Here is an 18,482-nt window from a genome sequence, read left to right on the forward strand (position 1 = left end):
TTTGCTACTGTGAAGTTAGAGTAAACTTATTAATTATAAAAGATGTACACGCACAAATGGACAAAGACCAACTGCAACACACTAGGTCAGCTTAACAAAACTAGAAAAAGCATTTATAAATTTATATTGGATTTCAACAGAACAAAAAAAAAATAAATAAACCTGAGGATGGCAACCAGTTTTGACTCCAGAGGAACATTTTGACTGACAGACCTACAATGCTTTAGGGGAAGGAGATGCAGGGTAAAATGAGATGCGTGAATTAATCAAGTAGTGGATTCCTAAATCCCAGGATGTGTAACCCAACATCATTCGTTTCCTATGTACCACTGCCCAAAGTAGAAATACTGCTCTTCAACGCACACAATCAGAGTACACATCAGCCTAAGTTCTCATCTACATGAATGTTCACCAATAGTCGTACTAAAATAAGTTTTGTAGAAGGCTAAATGAGAAACAGCATGGTTTGGTGAAAATACACAGCATAGGGGGTCGGACTGAATGACCTTTGAAGGTCCCTTCTAATCCAAACCATTCTACGATTCTATGATTTCAGGTCTTCTACTAAGACCATGGGAGATGACCACAGTCCGTTAAGCGCAGAGTAAATCAAGTAAATGGATGGATGTGGAGAGTATAGAATTTTTAAAAAAAAACATTGACCATATGATGGACAGCAGTCTCCAAAGCCTAATGTCCAGGGGAGAGAAAGATTAGGGGGGTGGGGCGGTGTTCTGTTTGGGGTTTTTGGTGGTCTCTTTTCTTTTTAAGCGGGAACCAAAAGAAAACCAAAGAGATGTTGTGCAGTAGTTTCCAAGTTTCTTTCCAGTAAGAGGTCAGCACTCAGGAAGGTAAAAAGAAACATGCTCAAAAATCAAATGTCAGTGAACGTAGGCAGCCCAGGTCAGCAACCAACTCGAAATGCTGAGTCTTGGCAGGAGCCAAAGGGTGGCTCGAGGCATCCCCAGAATGCCGTGGAAGCAAAGGGCATCTCTGAAAAAATAGAAAGAGGGAGCCACAAACCCACGCAACCAAGGTGAGAAATACAGATATCTGCAAATATTTCAAGGATAAATATTTTCAGGAAAAAATAGTTAAACATAGTCCCAAGTAGTCACTAGCTGGAACATGGGCATGGAGCCAACTACTATGTAACCATCACCTAACTATGAAATCATTAGTCCTTCCTTTCCACCAAGAATAACCTCAAAGAAAGGTCAAAAAACCCACAGTAGCCACATTTACTTACACACATATGCAAAACACCTTTGGAATTCTGCATCCAAACAGGCACTCATCGCCTTCCTCTCTTTATACAAATAATGTAGCTCAAGAAGAGGCAAGGAGGGCCAGCTTGCTGACAAGTGTCTTTTTGACATTTCTGCTCCTTGCTTTGCCCATCGTGCTTCTACAGTAACTCCAACTGGGTATCTGCACACAAGACTACTGAAAGACTTCCAAACGATCACCAAGCTGTGAGATAAAGTAACACCAAGTAGCAAAAACATACATGCTCCAACAAGAAAATGTAGAAGGATCCTCAGGATTGCATTAGGTCCTGCAGCCACCCATGGCTGTGAATCACAGCCAGGAGTCAGCAATGGCTGTGAGCCAGCTTTCCTGCCAAATTAAAATTAATTGCTGAAAAACCTCCGTTGAACCTGCACTGGGTCACTGTACACACTGGAGGAAAAAAAGAGCATGTTCAATTTTCCAACTCACCTACCTCGCCAAGACCCCTTACTGATGGAGAACATGGTTGATCCCTTAATTATTTCAAGTGGTCCTCAACATCACATCAATCTGCTGTTCACAGAAGGACTGTCTGTATTTTTAAGCCACAACGTGATCTCCCAAATTCAGAAGGGAGGGTGAGCACCTTGGCTAGCTTTATTTCAACTTTCCCCCTCCTCAAATAAAAACCATTAAAAAAAAAAACTTTTAAAAGCATGGGATGCTCCTCAGTAGGGGCAAAGTTGAGGCAAGGCAAGGAATTGCTGGCGTTACTTGTAACAAGGCAAGAGGATGAAAATTAAGTAACATGGACTGAAAATGAACAAGCAATAGAAATGTTTTTGACCACAGACGTTCACCAGAGGGACCTAGCAGAAAAACACAGCAACAAATTTACCTGCATCCTAGGAAAACACGCAAACAGTTCCCCCTTATCAGCAGGGGAAGGAGAGGCTCCACATGATGGAGCGGAGCCTCCTGCCACATCTCCCACCTGCAGCAAAGCACGGTAGGCAAGCAGCACGATTAGAATAGCAAGAGAAAAAGAGATTTCACCGTGTTTGAAGGCTTACAGGCAAGGACAACAAGCAAGTACATGCAAAGCTGGATGTGTAAATACGGGCTGTCAAAGAAGCTTGTCTTCTCCAGACCAGCTCTGCTCAGAAAGCGTTTGCCGAGGAGACGGCAGTGACAGCCATCAGCATGAGGCAGCCTGCGGAGAGCTAAACTCATTGCCTTCTCTGCTTTCTTTCACCCTAATGACAGATATATTTTGGGGTACATCCACCATCATGCTGAGAAAACTGTATCGGTCAGGTCTGCTCTGACATAGCCTCCAATCAGTTATGAACCACAGACCATAAAAAGCCTCGTTTCAGCTCATTTCCCAGCTCCGGTATCATTCCCTGCACACTTTGGGACTTCTCCTTCCTGCTGATAAGCTCGTGTAGCACATGATGGCACCAAAGGGAACCAAGTGCAAATATCAAGGAGAAAAAGAAGCTTCACTTCAGCGCGTGACTCATGCAAGAAGAACGCCAAGCCCTGAACGAGCCAAAGCAAAACAGCTGACTATCAAACCCTGCACGTAAGCGCAAAGTTGCCCTTAAAAATACAGACCATGCTTTTTTCCACCAAAAAAAAAAACAGTTTGGTGGGTTGTTTTTTTTTTTTTTTTTAGATACAATTAGCCACATATAAGACCCTGATGAAGACAGGACATATAATTTGGGATGCAATTATCTAAATACAGGTGCCAAGTACCACCTGAGATGCCCTGTGAGGCATACACGGGGTTGACAAAGGACTTACTGCTGATTCGCATCCTCTGGGCTTGTACAAGAGTGGGAACTGGCTCCAAATTAAGGCAATTAAATCTCAGTGCTTGCAAAAGGTATCTGAGCACTCCTGGCTACTGGTGGAGGCTGAAGTCAGTACCGTCAGTGAAGACTGGAGAGCAAGTCAAAATATGCAGGAAGTGTCTACTTGACAGTAAAGAGAGAGAGTGGAGGAAGATGGCAGCTTCTGGGAAGGATAAACACAACAGAGAAATAAATTTAATTACCTTTAAATTGCTGATTTTCACTTCCTTTTTCCATGCTTTATCTAATTCTACCACTTTCCTCCCAATACAGTAGAAGAACTAAATAGATGAGGTCTCTTCAGGCTGGAGAAAGAATGGGTGGGAGAAAGCTCATAAAATAACATCCTATGAATCACAGAATCATAGCACAGTTTGGGTTGGAATGGACCTTTAAAGGTCATCTAGTCCAACCCCCCTGCAAGAAGCAGGGACATCTCCAACCAGATCAGGTTGCTCAGAGCCTCATCCAACCTGTCCTTGAATGTTTCCAAGGATGGGGCATCTATGAAGTCCTGAGTCATCTGGAAAAGGCAAACCAACTCTTCTTTTCCAGTGCAAGAATTAAAGAAAAATGAAGCAAATCCAGGAGGAGACAGTAATGAAAGAAGAGGAGATATTTCTCCATGTAAAGCCTAGGTAAACAAGAACTCCATGTCACAGGCTGCTGTGTATCTTAAAACCTTACACAGGCTTAAAAATGCAAGAAGACTATGAGAAGAAAACAAACAAACAAACATATATATTGGGTGGTATCAAATGTTCCTTTGATGAAGGGAACATGGGAAAACCCTGGAAGAAGCCTTGCTCTATTTGCCCTGTTCTCATGCTCTTCACCAAACAGCCACAATTCATCACGTAAATGGACTACATTTGGCCCAAATTGCATGGACACATCTCTGTCCCAACTCAATTTTCCTCTTCATATGACAATATCAGAAGGAAATCCTTCAAGTAAGCACAGAACTGGATAGTTAGAGCTGCCAGGACACTTGAAATTTGCCTCTTTTGGTCAAGTGTTCCATCTTGCCTCTTTTGATGATCAGAATGAGTATGCCCTCCACCCAACCCCAGTATCTTGGCCGTATAAACTAGGTTATACCCAACCTTCACAGCTATATTTCAGGATAACCATATTATCAAGAGTCACAAGATCTCTATCACCCAAGAATAAAGAGAAAGACGTAGTATAAAGGAGAGAGCAAGGGCATCACCAGGGGCCCATCAGCCACCAGGAGCTACTGGCTGAGCATCCTTCAGTGTTCAGGCAGGCTCAAACCTAAGTCCATCTTCATTTATGAAGGTAAACAGTCTTCGGAGACTAAAGTCAGGAGACATGAGGAACTAACAGATGCTAAGTTCACACCTGACGAAAAGCATCCAAAAGATGCATCTGTGTTGCGTTTCATTTTACTGTTCTTAACAGAAAAACTGTAATTATGTTGTGTAATTGCACATCTGTAAAGCACGCACGTGAATCAAGGTGGTTATAAGGTATAAAAACATTTAGGTTCCAAAAAGAGAGAGGTAAGAGACGGCCGCTGCTCTGCTGTATCTGCTCTCAGCCTGTGACGGTAGTGCCCACAGCACATCATGCAGGTATTCCCATTATATCATTACACAGAACTGCAATATTGAGTAGAAATACATACTCCCACACATCACTTTTTTTTATTCTCTATTCAAGCTGGTCTAATCCCACTGGCCTTATTTTTTATTGCTTTTTATTTTTCTTAGTGGCTTGATTCTACATAAACGATAGGATTCACATTTGAGAACTGTTTCTTCCTGCTCTTTGCGTGCATGCAGTCAGTTTTTAACTTACATCTTTTTATCTCACAAAATTTGTCAGCCTGAAGACAGCATCGTTCTAAAAATGAAATAAATAAAACAGAAAATGAAGGAGACTCTATAATGAAGTTGGGACATGCACCAAATGAACTTGTATTTCAAATGTTCTATTGCACTCTTTGCTTATGTTACATTCAAAGCTTTGGGAAACCATCCAAACCCACACAGACACAAAATAATCCACAGAAATTACAGCTGCAAGGTGCCAGTTCCAGAGAAAAGTGTTCTGATAGGAAAATGAAACTGAAAAGTCAAGGATGAGGTGAAAAGTATGGAATAGCTTGTGTATGAGGAGAAATGTCCACAAAAGAAATGGTGAACAGAGGAGATTTTACACCTTCACCTCCCCAAAAAAGTGACAAAGGGAGTGAAAGAAGCCTTGTGCAAAAATGAACTGGACAAATGTTGGAGGAGTTTCCACCCCCTTCCACAGGTTTTTGGTTTTGTTTCCCCTCTTATTTCAGTGGAGGATCTAGGAGATCTCTAATGGGTTTGGCCACTGTACTCCCTCTGTGAATCAACCAGAGGACCGTCCAAACTCCTGAAAGCCAAGGAAAGCAGAGAGAACTGAAGATTGCTACAGGTCTTACCTGCCTTCAGATCTGACAAAAATCCCTGGCTGAACCAATGACAGCTGTAGGGCGTAGCCAGCCAACATGGAGTTTCCCAAGGAATACAAGGCCCATGTCCCCTCCCACCTCCTCTGAAGAGATGAAAAAGTTTGGAAAGCTCTTAGGAAAGCCCAGGAGGAAGGATCATGGTGTCTGGGGAATCCCAAAGCACAGAAAGCTCTTCTGAAGAGCTGTCAGAGAAAGTTTAAAGGCCTTAGTTTCCAGAACCACTCACCAAATTCAAGGCTCCTCTTCCCCAGCATTTATATTCCGCTTTGTAAATTACCTGATTAAATCACATTTAACTTTAAAAATAAAAGAGCAAAAAGAGAAGTCCGCTAGGCAGAGATGAAAACTCTAGCTTTACATTTAAAGAAGATGATAGAAAAGCTTATTTGTTGCACCTTTCAGATCAAAACCCAGTCTCACTCTGTTATAAGGAAGGAAATGAAAACACTGGAGCAACTGGAGCATAACTGAAATAGTTTAAGGTCAAATAAAAAACCCAAACAATTCAGGCAATTAAGTTCATTGGAGCACAGGGAGGGTGCACAGATTTGTGTCTAATGGGTTTGTTCCAGGATGAGACCAGAAATATTTATTCAAATTGAACAGTGCCTCCCTCTTTGTGCTGCCTTAATCCAAGGATTACATTTGTTATCCGCGAAAGGTATGCGAATCTGGCCCCTAACGATTACGTGCTCATAAAAATCAGAAGATATTGTTGTTATTTCAACTAAGTATCATAAACGACTGCATCAATTAAATTTTGCCAGGCACTGTACATATTGCAGATGCTTCAGAATAAATTGTTTCATTGAAAAATAGAGTATGTGTAAGCTCCAACAGGGACAAGTAGTCCCTCTTTAAATTGCTCTAAAGAAAAACATGCCTCTACCAGGCCATTATTTTGCAGGAAACGTTTTGAAATCCATTTTCAAATACTCAGTTCAAAAAATTGAGATAACCGCTCTCTGCAGATAAAATTAAGGGAAACTACAAAAGAACGAAAGGCTAAAAAAAGAAATCTGGTCCAGATGGATTCCAGGCTGAATTCTATAAAATATTTACAGATCTTCTGTCACCAAAACTTACGTTTCTTTTTGATGAGGTGGAAACCAAAGGCTCTCCACCTGTCCTTTTTTTTTTCTTTTTTTTTTAAGCCCTCACAGAAGATATAATAACTAGGAAAAAAAAAAAAACAAAATCTACAACAGACTTTAATCTCGACTGTAATTACTGCAAATTACTCCAATTAATCAATGTTGATTCTAAAATTTTGTGAAAAGAGAAATTGTCCCTTTGCTTAATTTAGCCCAAAGTTGTTTCCTAAATTCCAAGTTCAAGAGTTTGCTCATGAAAATAGACTTTGCTCAGATAAGCACAGGCTGATACCACCATCATTCACATAATAAATTAACTGCCTAGTCCCATGACAGCGCTGTCTCTAGATACCAAAATATACTTCATCATGTGTCATAAGGGTGAAGTATACACTTCTTCACTTACAATCAGCCAAAATGTTCTCGATTTACTACTCCTAAAATGTATTTTCTATTTGCCAACATCCGGACCGCTGGACCACAGCTCCCCAAGAAAGAGGGAGCAGTTTATACCTACATGACATGCAAATCAACTTTATAATTGTTGTCCTGTAGCTGATAGAGCAGATGAACATGGAGCAGATGAACACGGAGCAGACTTTTAAAATGTTAATAAACCCATCAATCCCAGCAGGATTGAGGAGAAACCCTAGCAGGATTGAGGAGAAATCCTAGCAGGACTTCTGGAGAAAGACATGACTGAGCATCAGGCCAGGTTGGATGAGGCTCTGAGCAACCTGATCCGGTTGGAGATGTCCCTGCTCCTTGCAGGGGGGTTGGACTAGATGACCTTTAAAGGTCCCTTCCAACCCAAACCATTCTATGATTCAAACCTTTTGTTTCAGGGCATGCATCCAGGTAGTGTTTAGTACTTGTGGATTTGATGTAAAAGGTAACAAGGTGAAGGCAGTGGGCTGAAACCAGGGGATGGAGGTCCAGGTCATGGTTCTCAGATTCATTGCACAAGACTACACATCCTTGTTCTTCTCCAAATATCTTAGAGCAGAAATTACTTCCACAACTATGTATGTGTTAAACTTTAATTTTGATCTCTGTTGGGTCTTCTAAGCTCTACGAGGCACAAATAACTAGCTCCTCTCATATCTTTGTGGATTTAAAGGGGAAAACAAACAACAAAAAGAACCCACATTGTGGTCTGCTTATAGATCTATATTACTGCACAACATATTAGATGTTAGGGGTGTATCCATTTTTTTTTTAAGCTGACCTTGAATTCATTGTTCAATGAAGCATTATGCTTTTTAGAAGCAAAAGAAGAGACTACATAATGAATTGGTCTCCACTGGATGTTGACTTGACGAGCACTACAATTAATTCAAATTAGCATGCTGCCCTTCCTTTCCCTTCACACTTTCAGAAACGTCTCTCTAAACCAATCTATGATTACCAGTCATACATAAAAGCTTCAGAAAAATACTCCTCCGCAAGCATATGGCAGAGCAAATTTGTCCAGTGTCGCAGGCTTTTCATGGCATTTAGCTTGAAGAAGGTATTACACAGCAATAGAGATGTCTCTATGTGTTGGCTACACTCAGACAGGCACAGAGCTATTCCTTATCCTGTTGTGGCACGCATTGTCTCCTTAGAAAAGCATCCTGCTCCTCATAGATGCTTCAGACAGATGAGGACTGTAATCAGTTCTCATGGATCTCAGCTGTAACACTCATCCTTAAAGTCAAGGCTGTGCGTTCTAGGAGATATACTAGACTTCAGTCGCATGCCACGGCAACCAAATTCAAAACCAGGCACAAAAACAGGCTGGGTGGAGAATGGATCGAGAGCATCCCTGAGGAGAAGGACTTGGGAGTGCTGGTGGATAAGAAGCTCAACATGAGCCGGCAATGCGCCCTTGCAGCCCAGAAGGCCAACCGCATCCTGGGCTGCATCAAGAGGAGCGTGGCCAGCAGGTCGAGGGAAGTGATTCTCCCCCTCTACTCTGCTGTGGTGAGACCCCACCTGCAGCACTGTGTCCAGTTCTGGAGCCCCCAACAGAAGAAGGACATGGTCCAGTTGGACAGAGTCCAGAAGAGGCCACGAAGATAAGAGAACTGGAGCACCTCTCCTGTGAGGACAGGCTGAGAGATCTGGGGCTGTTCAGCCTGGAGAAGAAGAGGCTTCGGGGAGACCTTAGAGCAGCCTTCCAGTACTTAAAGGGGGCCTACAGGAAAGATTGGGGGAGACTGTTCAGTGGTGCCTGTTGTGACAGCACTAGGGGTAATGGTTTTAAAATAGAGGGAGGTAGATTCAGATATTAGGAAAAAAAATTTTTTACAATGAGGGTGGTAGAACACTGGAACAGGTTGCCCAGAGAGGTGGTTGATGCCCCATCCCTGGAAACGTTCAAGGCCAGGTTGGATGAGGCTCTGAGCAACCTGATGTGGTTGGAGATGTCCCTGCTCCTTGCAGGGGGGTTGGACTGGATGGCCTTTGAAGGTCCCTTCCAACCCTAACCATTCTATGATTCTATGATTCTAACTGTACTTCTTCAAAAACACCAAGTATTAAAAAAAAAAAAAGAAGAAAAAAAGCAGCAAGTTTAGCTAAGTCCTTTACAAATTATGTAACTCCCACATAACAATGGCCAATGATAAAAACATGGCAACAGTCAGCACATTTCCACCACAGCCACACTGTTCATGATGTTCCCCTACCTAAAAGTAGGAAGAGCGCAAAGAACAGCATGTTAGCTGTCAAAACATAACAGCAGCTGCTGCTACGAGCTAACCTTAACCATCAAGGTATCTCTCTTGTACCGGGATATCGTCTCAGAGCACACTCAACAAATTCAGCCTCCCTGATTTAACAGCAGGACACCGGTGCTCAGGCACAGCGAGATGGAACAGCTCTTAAAATAACAGCCGCAAACGATGTAATTTCATTAAGGCAGGCTGACCCTTGCTGCTTCTGCTCATGTTCCTCCACGGTATTGTTCTTCAGTGATGTTGTTCACTCTCTTGCAAATCTCCTTTTCTTTCCATCTTCCTAGCTGTGTATATATTTATAAATATAGAAGAATAAAGAGAACATAGCTAAATCCTCAAGGCATTTCTCTCCATGCTGGTCCAAATGAGAACACAAGAACAAGATATTCTATGTGTTACACCCAGCAGTTTGCAAGAGTATGCACAGCCTTCCTTTCGTGGCTATTTAATTTTTAAAAAATATAAAAGAGCTAACAGTGCCGGATGTACACACAGAAAACTCTTGAAGCTCAACTGATGGTTCTGAGAATTCAAAGTTCAAAAGTTATTTAAAAAGTACAAAACCCACATAAAGTACAAAACCCACATAAAGTCCAAAACAAAATCTATTTAAATTTTAAGGACTCTCAGGACCTAGAAACTTGAGACTGGCTTCACTTTGCAAAACCCAAGTGGTTCAAAAGTTGCATTTTTTTTTTGAAAGGAGAAGACCTGTTTAGCTTTCAGGCATTTTGTTTCCTAGCTCACCTCCAGCAGTTCTGCACAAACAACTTTCTCCTTCGCTGGAAAATATTTCGGTTTCACATGTATGTGAATCTATGTACTTAAAATTACAACATACAAAGTTATATTAACTTTAATTTTATAAGCTAAATAACATTTTAAATAACCCAAAAATGAGACACCTTTCAGTATCTCTTTAAAGCATTTGGATTTCTCACGTGAGTCTCAATACGTTATTCTAACTGCAGTACGGATTTGTTCAGCTCTAAGACAAGCCTATAATGAACTGAACAGAGGCACAAGTATCCCAAATAAATGAAAGTCCCAACAGCCACTACCTAAAATCCAGTGGAGAAGGTAAACACCAGCCTGTAGTTTCAAGCTGGGGTCTCCAGAGAGCTTCCTCCTTTCTTAATTCTGCCAGAAATGGCCACTATCGTAGTCCAGCACAACCTCTCATGCTACTTTTACCCATGAGGAAAACTAGAAGTCAAAGCCACCATCCTTTGCAGAAATCTGTCAAACATTTTCACTTAATGAAGAAAAATTATTTTTGATGCCTGACATGACTAAGTCCACCTAGACCTTTTCAGCCAATGTTGTAGATGGGGATTCAAGTTCCATTACAGTTCATTACAATCATCAGAAAAGGAAAGAATTTCATAAAAAGGGTTGATTCAGTAGGTCAGCATCAATCTTTCAGGTAGGACTGAGTTATTTCACCCATCAGCTCCTCAGAAGAGTAATCAGATGGTCACAATTTCTACTCAGCCTACTGTGAAGGTCAGCTCTCCCACTAGGGAAGCTTTGATAGACCCATACAGATGGATGGATACCATCAAAACATGGTGAGGCCTTTCCATGCTCAGGACATGACTTTTCCAGGCTACAACTTCTTCAAGAGCCATCAATAAAGTAAGAGCATTCAAAACCACACGTGATAGTATTTCCACACCACTGACAAACCAAGCAGCAAGCAGAGTAAGAAGACACGCCGGAGAAGACCAACACTTGTCTATGAAGTGTAAGGAGAAATGTTCCCTAGAGAGACTTGAGTCAGACTGGTATATGCTTGAAGCCTCCTGCTGCCAGGACTAAAACATCCCCAGAATTATTTAATATTACAGCTGACAACTCTCCTACCTCTGAAAGCATTGTGCACCGCTCAAGGGAATTTTGCGTTAGGCCTCATCTCGATACAGCAGAGTTGATCAAAGATCTGAAAATTAGTTGCTGCTTGGGTAATCGTGACTTGTTAACCTAAAAAAAAATATTAAAAAAACCCCACCTAGATAAGTAATATAAATCCTTGCTGGTTTAAAAAGGCCTGTAAGGCCTTTTAAAAGGCATGTAAGTAGAAAAAGAGGAGGGAAAACTGGATGTATGAAAGATGATAAAAATATCAACGTGTAGGAATTTTACAGGTATCCCTTCGTGAATGTCTACAGCTCTGATTTAGGGAAGAAGGCAACGTTTCTTACATGGGGTAAAAAACTGTACAAACAACTCCAAAACCATATGCTCATATATGAACTTTGGGAAAAAAAAATAAAAGAAAAAAATGTAGCAGTTTGGATAAAAAAAACCCAACAAAACACCAAAACGACAACAAAAACAACATTAAAAAAAAAACAAGAAAAAGCCATACAAGAAAACTACTGCCAAAAAAAAAAAAAAAAAAAAAAGGAAATAAGGAAATCAGTAAAAAAAAAAAAAGGGGCAAAAGCTAACTTGCACAATGGAGCTGGTGCAGGACAGGACAAAAGAGACTGAATTCAGAAATCATTCCAAAAAATCAGGAATTTTTGTAACTATTCCTTACATTTGGAAAATATGTGGAAAATATTCAAATACAAGATTTCACTGAAAGCCAGTGGAAACTATTGTCCACCCCATCAGTTGTTCAGGAAAGTTCAAAAATAGCAGCTCAGATGTGATTATATCCAGCAAGCCTCAGTAACATAAGCACCAACGCTGTGAAAGAGCAGGGCAAGCAGTGGTTTGGCTCATTAGTGCTGATTTGTGACACTATTCGGAAAAAAATCAGGGAAATTTCAGAAGAAAAGCTAACACTGAATCAAAGCTAAAGGGTAAAATGGGTAATGCAGTGCTCATTAACGGCCTGCCAGCCTAACAACAAATCTGGGAAAAGAAAAGACAGAATGGGGGGAAAAAAAATGAAAAAAGAAAAAAAGATAAAGAAGAAGAAGAAACAGCTAATGTTGGACTCTGTTATTAAAGGAGAATATTATAATATCTTGATACAGTGGACAATTTAACCCTTGGTTTCTCTCCAGCAAGGGATAGCTCAATGCATTGGCTCTCCAGCTACTGGTAACCTAATGCTTAGCCATGAGAAGCAGTTGTTAAATATTCAAATCAGCATGGATTTATGGAAACTATGGCTTATTGAACTCGGTGACATCTCTTCATCCACAAGATCGCAAGTCGCACTGATAAGGGTGACAATAACAAAGCCCATGAGGCAGAGCACCATCTTGAGTGACCAAAGGAAACCAACACGCCCCAGAATAAAAAAAACCTTATCAACCACAAGATATCAGGCTGTAATTACACGCATGCAACAATCAGAGATGGGACATGTAGATTATATTAGATATTAGATATTAGATACAGATATTGGACTAGATATTAGGAAAAATTTTTTACAATGAGGGTTGTAGAGCACTGGAACAGGTTGCCCAGAGAGGTGGTGGATGCCCCATCCCTGGAAACGTTCAAGGCCAGGTTGGATGAGGCTCTGAGCAACCTGATGTGGTTGGAGATGTCCCTGCTCCTTGCAGGGGGTTTGGACTAGATGACCTTTGAAGGTCCCTTCCAACCCTAACCATGCCATGATTCTATGATTCTATGTTTCCAGAACCGTCCAATGTGAACGGATTCTTGGCTGGCCCTGGGTTGTTTTTATCAATGACTTTTTAGGAACAGTTTAAGGCCACATAAGAATCCGTGGAATTAGTTAAAAATGTCATACCAACAGGTCACTGACAAGGGAAGGGCACTTCTGCACTCCTCAGTGCTTCACGCAGCCATGGCCACATTGGGTTCAACTCTACTGCCAAGTTCTATGAAACATTGGCCAAGCATCAAAAGAGAACCCAGAGAACTACTCAAATATTGGAAATTAAGAGTCTTTTCAGGACTGTGATACATTCAGCTTAACCAAAAGGTAGATTTTGACGCAACTTCATCTAAATGTTGCCATATCCTTTCTCATTGTATGGAAATAATCTTTAACTGTCTCTTTTATTAGCCAAACAAGCCAACTGACCACAGGCTGAACCTTAAAGTCAATGACAAACTGGAAATCAAGTGATAATTTCCATCAGCAGGGATCATCATCATTGGAAAATATCTACCATGGAGATTTAAAAAAAAAATTAAATTAAAAAGCAATGAGGGATAATTTAAGTTTAGATTTCCGTCCCCCACTCAAAAGATACGCTTTAGTTCAGAAGGAATATAACTGAGTGAAAAAGACTTAAGGTTTTTGCTATATAAAAGGTCAGACTAGATAATGAGAGTGATTCCTTCTGGCTTTATAATCTGTTTCGGAGCTGCCACTGAAATCACTGGAGCTACACGCAGTGGAAAAGCTCTGCACATACACGTATGCAAGGACCGTAACTGCTTTGGTGGATTTATTTGAAGACAAAGAAGAGATCTGGGGAGGCTTCAAGAAGTGTCGCTCAGGCTTTCCATGGCTGTGAAATTTGTAGCATCATCTTCATCAGCATCCGGGTGCTATTTCAACAACATTGTCGCTAAGACAATGATTCGGCCACTGACAGTCATGATCAGACCTGAGCTAGTTTGATTATTCTCTGTTAGATCAACATTATTTTGAATTAAATAAGTGGATTTGAGACACACATGAACTTTCTTTCAGATCAAGGTTCTCCATCATTTCCTTAATTCTCTTTGCAGTGTGGTAGGCTGACTACAGCTGTGACAACTTTCCCCATCTCTGTCCTGCCTACTCATTTCACTTCTCTGCCTTTGCTTTCCCTCCTCCTGACTTTCCTCTGTTATTGATACGAAATTAAGTGCTTAATTCAAGTGTCTCCTTTGAGGCACCTTGTGGGGGCAAAGCACATTAGCTCTGAGCTTGCATTGACAGACCTTCTTGTGGTGCACAGAAACTACACATGGACACATCTGAAGTATTTAGGCAAGTAATAAACACAGAAAAAAATATTAATAAAGCATGGCCAGCAGGTGGAGGGGATTCTGCCCCTCTCCTCTGCCCTGGTGAGACCCCACCTGGAGTACTGTGTCCAGTTCTGGAGCCCCCAGCATAAGAAGGACATGGACCAGTTGGAGAGGGTCCAGAGGAGGCCATGCAGATGATCTGAGGGCTGGAGCACCTTTCCTATGAGGACAGGCTGAGAGAGTTGGGGCTGTTCAGCCTGGAGAAGAGGAGGCTCCAGGGACACCTTAGAGTGGCCTTCCAGCACCTAAAGGGGGCCTACAGGAAAGACAGGGAGAAACTCCTCAGCAGGGCCTGTTGCGATAAAACAAGGGATAATAGTTTTAAAATAGAAGAAGGTAGATTTAGATTAGCCATGAGGAAAAAAAATTTCACAATGAGGGTGGTAGAACACTGGCCCAGGTTGCCCAGAGAGGTGGTGGATGCCCCATCCCTGGAAACGTTCAAGGCCAGGTTGGATGAGGCTCTGAGCAATCTGATCTGGTTGGAGATGTCCCTGCTCCTTGCAGGGTGCTCAGACTGGATGACCTTTAAAGGTCCCTTTCAACCCTAACTATTCTATAATTCTTTAAAAAAAAAAAATCCCTGAAGAAATCAGCTGTCTCAGGAAGCCCACTAATACTCATCTTTTGATAGATAACCTTCCGTTAACTCCACCATCCTCCAAGAGGATTCCACTTCTTCCCTTACTCTTCTACCCCCTTTCTTTTTTATAGCACTATCTTCAAACTCTATTTTGTGATGCTCTTTAAATTCAGTGTCAGAGTTCAGTCAATCAAGTCAGAAAGGGCAGGAGCCTTGGGTCTCGACACATCCCAGTGTGGAAAAGCTGACAAATAAATGACTTTTCAAAACAAATTATTTTGGAGGCAATTGCCAGCACTTTTCTCTTGCAAAGTAATTGCTTCCCCCAGGTACAGGTGGGATAGAGCCGCTCAGTATCGAACATATTTCCAGTCCTCCCATCAATGCGAAGTAGGAACCACAATTTCCACTGAAAACACTGAAAAGCTCCACAAAATGTCCACTTGAGAAGAAGGGAGAAGACGTTAATTCAGACTAGGTTACTGAGATCAATTTGGGAACCTGCTCCCCTGCATGCAAAAACTAAAGCTCCTAAAAGAAAGAATCATCACTTTCCTGCAGATCATTCTCAAAATGCCAAATTACATGGCATGCACACTGTCTCCTTCTAGCACAGTCGTCCTGCTTCACTTCCATCCACAACGTTTGTCTTTGGTCCTCGTGGCAGCAAAGACCATTTAAGTGAAAAACAGATGTTCATCAGAAAATTATGGGCTTACGCTACATGGGTCCAGGAAAAAAACCAAAAAGTCTTGTCACTAAGCATGTGAGAGTTTCCAAGCCAGTCTCTCTGGAACAGTAACCTCTCTTCTGGAGGCTTGTCTTGAGCCTGTGGTTGGAGTCAACAGCAGTGCCTAGGAACACACCAGCTTTTCTGTCTGAAGTCATAGAATCATAGAATGGTTAGGGTTGGAAGGGACCTCCAAAGGTCATCTTGCCCAACCCCCCTGCAAGGAGCAGGGACATCTCCAACCAGATCAGGTTGCTCAGAGCCTCATCCAACCTGGCCTTGAATGTTTCCAGGGATGGGGCATCCACCGCCTCTCTGGACACCCTGGGCCAGTATTCCATCACCCTCATTGTAAATTTTTTTTTTCCTAATACCTAATCAAAATCTGCCTCCCTCTATTTTGAAATCATTACCATTACTATTTACATTCTACCCTTGTTTCTGTCTTTCTGGAAATGTTTAAATTATACAAATAAATCACATCCTTACTCTTCTCCATGGAAGATTACATTTTTTGTGTGTGTGTGTTTGTTTGGGCTTTTTCGCTGTTTGGTTATTTATTTTTTGTTTACATTTAGAAATATAATGCAAAGAAACAACCGTGTTCAACTTTGCATTAGTGCTGCTCTACCTAAATTACTCTATTACAAACACACATCTTTCTTGTCTTCACACAAAATTCGTTTGATAATGAGAGTTTACAATATTTTTAGCATCTCACCTAGTACAGTGTTTCTTCCAGGAAAGCACAACTACAAACAAAAATCTCTTCTGCAAGAATATATAAAACCCTTAGCATTATCTAGTGGAGTAAATACAGCACTAGCAGCAGGGTGGGGGAAAAAAAAAAAAAAAAGAAAAAAAAAGGAAACAAAAAGAAAAAGCATAGATGCATTAGAACAGGGGATTTACACATGCAGGAACTTAGAAAATTTGGAAAGACAGATTCTATTTTAGGTCACATCTTGAAATGACAGCTAGCTTTCTTCATTACAGCAGCTGTGGGATCCAGAAAGGAGTCTGAGATGTTGTTACACAGAATTTGAGTTTACGGTGGAGGTAAAAGGGAGAAGAAAGTACAGGCTTATCGCTCCTTCTATACCTCTGTGTGAAGGTGCACAAAGGATCTCAGCTTCTGTTTTCACAAGGATAAGAGAAACACTGACCTCAGAGAAAACCCCTCAAAATGTAGCTATACCAGACAAGGGGCAAAACATGATCCATGTAGAAACTACCACCAGCAGGACCCAAATGTGCTTCAAGGCCAGGAGGAACCACAGATGCAGGGGCAGGACAGCGGAGAAGGTGGCTCTCCATGACACATCAGGCACTAGGAGAGCAGCAAGGTCCCAGCTTGCAAACCACTGCGCAGAAGCACAACAGGATGGGTCCCATCAGCAGGACTCTCCCACTACCAAACCCATCTCCAGCTCTGCTCCTACCACACAGGGTGCCTTCACTGCCCTCATTATCAAACTCCCCATTTCTGGGCTAAATAAACTGGTTTCCACACTTTTCTCGTTGTCTTTCACCCACAAAGACAATGTTGGTACCCTACCAAGATCTCCCTGCCTAAGGAAATCTTTCAACCCTGCTCTCCTACTTTAAGAGCACTCATATTTATTTCCCGGTGTTGCCCGAGGCCCCAAAACCACCCACAAATCAGGAATCAAACCCAAATAACTCCCAGTCCACCATTCAAACCACATTGATCTACAGACCTCGATCTCCTACTCATTCTCATAGAAAGATACAGAGACAGAGAGCAGAAGAATTATATTAAAAAAAAATAAAATTGAGACACAGGATACGTGGCTAGACGGTGAAGAACACGCCACTGGGAAGCTCTATGCTTTTGGACACCAGCCTGGGAGCCCACTAGATCCTTTCCATCTGTCAAAACCCACCATGCTCATGCTGAAGTTGAGTGCTGCTGCTCTGGTTTTCAGCACCACAGCTTTGAGCTCACTGCTCTGAGGAGTGCCACGAGATACTCGGAGCCCAAAAGGTGCAATATAAAACCATCATTTCATTTTCTTAATTTTTCAAGCTGGACTCACTGCTCCAGAAGGGATTTCACCAGGCTGGGCAGCACATAAGCAACCAGGGAAGGGAGGAGGGCCTCAAGTCCTCAAAAAACGAAGAAGGAAAGACAAAGTTCAGCCTTGGAGATCCAAAGGAGCAAATGAAGGCCAAGTCAAGGCTCTAGATGCTTGGTGCAAGCTTCATCCGACCAGGCATAAACAATCACATAGAAGACATGGTCACATCAGGAGATGCTTCAAAAGCAAACGGAGCAACTTTTAGATTGTTTAAAGATTTAAAGGAACAAGTTGTAGCTTCTTGCTGATGCTCTTTTTATTTTCCCCATTTTCTAATTTAGATTTCAGCTATTAATGTGCAAATGATGGCTACTCAGGGCCTGCTGTACTGCAAATCGCTCAAGTTCGGATTCATCCACCTTCAAACCAAGTTAATAAGAAAAAATTTCTTATTCTTCTATGTTATTTTTTCCTGTAAGTGATGACACGGGCCATAATACAAATACACATAAAATCACCACTTTCAATTCTTAAAACATGGATATTTCATGGGTTGTTGAAGTGCCATTCTAGCTACATGCACCACAACTTCCCTTCGTCCGATGAAATCAGTTCGGGCAGACTCACTTCAGGATTTTACAAACTTAAATTTATAACAGACAGTTTAGTTTGCTCTCTTCTACAATACTAAAAGCTTGTCTAACTCCCATTTATTGCTCTTCAACCATTTGTGAGAACACAAGGTATCTTCTACATAAAAAGTCCAGCTCCACACAAAAGTATCAAAAA

The 18,482-nt window shown here is 41.6% G+C and overlaps 1 protein-coding gene across 6 annotated transcripts in view; it reads right to left on the reverse strand.

The window, feature by feature from the left end:
* TSNARE1 (t-SNARE domain containing 1) overlaps window positions 1-18,482 on the reverse strand; it is a 490,264-nt gene that overhangs the window by 389,126 nt on the left and 82,656 nt on the right. The window contains exon 1 of one of the 6 annotated variants that reach the window (XM_086741340.1): window positions 3,046-3,208. The exons of the other annotated variants lie outside the window; for them this stretch is intronic. The gene's annotated coding sequence lies outside the window, so the exon portion shown is untranslated. Of the gene's footprint in view, window positions 1-3,045; window positions 3,209-18,482 lie in introns of those variants that run through there. 6 annotated transcript variants of the gene reach the window in all.

Source organism: Chlamydotis macqueenii, chromosome 2 (genome assembly GCF_036417535.1).
Source record: "Chlamydotis macqueenii isolate bChlMac1 chromosome 2, bChlMac1.mat, whole genome shotgun sequence".
NCBI classification, from domain to species: Eukaryota; Metazoa; Chordata; class Aves; order Otidiformes; family Otididae; genus Chlamydotis; species Chlamydotis macqueenii.